This window comes from Dreissena polymorpha, chromosome 1, assembly GCF_020536995.1.
Source record: "Dreissena polymorpha isolate Duluth1 chromosome 1, UMN_Dpol_1.0, whole genome shotgun sequence".
NCBI classification, from domain to species: Eukaryota; Metazoa; Mollusca; class Bivalvia; order Myida; family Dreissenidae; genus Dreissena; species Dreissena polymorpha.
The window spans coordinates 9,920,016-9,923,214 of NC_068355.1; the positions used below are offsets into that span (position 1 = coordinate 9,920,016).

At 33.9% G+C, this 3,199-nt stretch overlaps 1 long non-coding RNA gene across 1 annotated transcript; it reads left to right on the forward strand.

The window, feature by feature from the left end:
- The first annotated feature begins 1,580 nt into the window (after positions 1-1,580).
- LOC127870869 (uncharacterized) lies at positions 1,581-2,773 on the forward strand. The gene is made up of 2 exons (XR_008044958.1): positions 1,581-1,945; positions 2,295-2,773. It is a non-coding gene; the product is annotated as an uncharacterized LOC127870869 (long non-coding RNA).
- The last annotated feature ends 426 nt before the right edge of the window (positions 2,774-3,199 follow it).

The following is a 3,199-nucleotide window of genomic DNA, read 5'->3' on the forward strand; positions in this document are numbered from 1 at the left end:
GTGTTTTATAACGGACAGCGTAGCTCCTGACCAGTGAGCGAAATTACAAAGACTGGGCTTAAGCTATGCTGGCCGAAACGCGGCAAGATCGTTTTTTTCGCTTGCTGGGCATTCAAAACTGGATGTTAATCAAATATTTAAATACAATATATTTCGATGGTGGAAAATAAACGTTAACTAAGCAATGTGAGGACACACATTATGTGATTATTTATATTTAGGTACATTTGCGTGTGGTTAGAGTATACGTGCATTTAATTAAACGCAATTCTGGCGTAGAATATGCGACTAACGAGTGACAATAAACAACAATATTTATCTTTTGTTTTTAATTTTATTATTTAAAAACGTTATTTTGCTCACTTTATTGCAAAGTCAGGACAAACGTCGAATACATGTTTTCAAAGATATTTCGTGTTTAAACTAGGCTTTATCTTTGTAATCATAAGTGGAGTTTGTGTGAATCCTGTATAAAATTATATGAGATAGTAATTCAAAAGTAGTTTCCTTGTGATGTTGTTTGCAAAATCTCACCACTGTAGACAATCAGAGGTAACTTGTGTTTGTATTTTTCGTTGTCTTTCGATTGGTCTACGTAAAAAAGTCGAACTCGATGTCCTGTGACTGTAATGTTACATACAGTCAAAGAGCGAACAGCGTCAGTGACTTCAGCGCTTCGATTAATGTTTAAAGTAACATTACTGCTCAAAATCAACGAAAATTTCGTACAATTGTTCGTAAAATAAACTTAACCAATTAAAAATCAGTGTTCCTTACGGCAATTGCCGAAATTTCAACGCCTGATGTGGTCTGGTAAAATAGATGTTTGAAGATACAAAATGCTCGTTTTTATTATTGTTTTGCATATCTATTCATACGACACACGAACACTAAAATGGTGTTTGTGTGTCGTATGTATAGATATATCAGTGGGAATTAATTGTGGCCACAAATAAATAAAAACGAGCATTTTGTATCTACAAAAATCTATGTAATCATACCACATCTAGCGTTGAAATTTTGGCTTTAGCTATAAGGAACACTGATTGTTAAGGTGTTAACTTTATTTTACGAAATACTTAACGAAATTTTCATTGATTTTGAGCGTTATAGAGACTTTAATAGTGTGCTCTATGTATTTGCCAGTAATTCGTTCAGGGCGCATAATCAACGAGGTTATCAGGGGTACCCACGGGCTGGACAGAATGTAAACACACCGTTAAGAACTTTATTTTAAAAATATCTAACGTTATTGAAATACATTTGCAAACATCTTTTAGTGCATTAAAGACATTGTTTCTTGCAGTTTGAACAGATATCCTAAGGTATTAGAATACATCTTGAATTCATCTGAAATCGATGACAATATTTTACGTTACGTGAAGCATAATCTCCCTTGTATGCACTAGTTAAAATTTTTAAGAACAAGTGTGTAAAAAAGTTATTTTAAAAAAGAGAACCTCTTACCGCTGTGTTTACACCCATTAACGTCTTATTGGGAACCTCACAAAGTCACGTGATCGTTTACTGCTTCATTGCTAAATATACATAACTATTTGTATGTTTCACTGCAACTTTCACGCATATCTTATTATTCTATAAACATACCTATTTTACCTCATTAGAATAGCTCACTGTTCATTAACCACCGGGTCATAATCTTATATGTAAAGCTCTCCTTGAAAACTTCGCACGATAGAGTCTTCAGATAAATCCGATCAAGAAGGAAGTTATCTCTGATAAAAAGCATCATGTAACTTTAATATGCGTTGTGTTCAGTTTTGGTAACAGTTTTGGGTTAATGTTCTGATACTGATTTATATTTAGCTGACTTCCTCATTTATTACTAATTGCTGGGTTATTAGTTGTCCTGTATAACCAACATTCTGTTTCAAACATAGCTTACGGAATTTAGTCTGAAAAGGGACAAGAAGTTATAAATCAGGTAATGAGATTTCAATTACTGCTGTAACTATAGGTATTTTGGCATATTACCTGTTCAATTCCTAACTGCAATTCTTTATTTTGGCAGTCATAAAAAACGTGTATCACAAACTTTTGATTACGGCATCATGGTACGCCAAAAAGAATGTTTTGACATGTTGAGGAATACTTATTGTGAAATATCGTTAATTTTCGATGTCAAAGAACGTGCATTTTCAGTCTTCGTTATTAATATCTGTGCAAGATATCGTTGACAGTATATATTCTTGTTTGCAAAGATATAACTTTACGACGATACCTTTTTAACAAAATTACATTGTTCTATTCTACTCTTTGATCTCTGTTCAAAGGCAAGAAGGGGAACTAAACCTTAACACGTTTCTCCGTCAATCGATTCATTGTTCTACCGACTGAAGCACTTCGACAGATTTGCTGCGCTGTTCTTGTTAAAGAAGAGCAAGTCGAGTTAGAAACCAATGACCCACTCGGGTGAGGACTCAAGATTGAGTATTCTGCGGGAATGCTGGAAGATTCAAGTGGCTGGCGTGGAGAGTCCTGCGATTCGCGCCTGTCCGGGATGTTGGATTTTAATTGAGCACAACGAAGGATGCAATCAGATGACTTGCCGTTGCGGTCAAAAGTTTTGTTTTTTGTGTTTAAAGACAGCAAACAGCAATGGGGCGTACCAATGTGTTCCTGTGGATTCCAAATGCCCTGTTGCTCCAGTCCAGACTCAGTTGCCGAGTACGTAAAATAACTAACTGTATAATATTGTAGATGTCGCGGTTAAGCATTAGTTCGTAAGTAAAAATTAACCGATTTGATCAAATATTTTGTGTTCTTTAATAACGCATTAATTTGATCGCAAAATAGGTTAAGATTTGAATGATTACTCATGAAAATTCATTTACCGATTTTTAAGTTTAAGTTAACAAATCTTGCTTATTTATGTTTTATTCGAGTACTGGTTAACCGTTTGGATTGGCAAATACACTACCACAAATATCATACGAAATAATGAAGAAAATGGACCCTTTTACGTTCTTTTTTAAATTAACAAAAAAAAAATAATAAATTGTTTCAGCCCATTAGCAAATTTTCGTTGTAGTCATGATATTTTTGATGAAACAGTAATATTCAATATTTACTATGCTTTCAAATATCCATTATATGCATCTTTTGACGATTTATAAACATGAAAATTATAAAGCGTTGCAACGCGAAACGATTGAATAATTTGGAGAGTTCTGTTGTT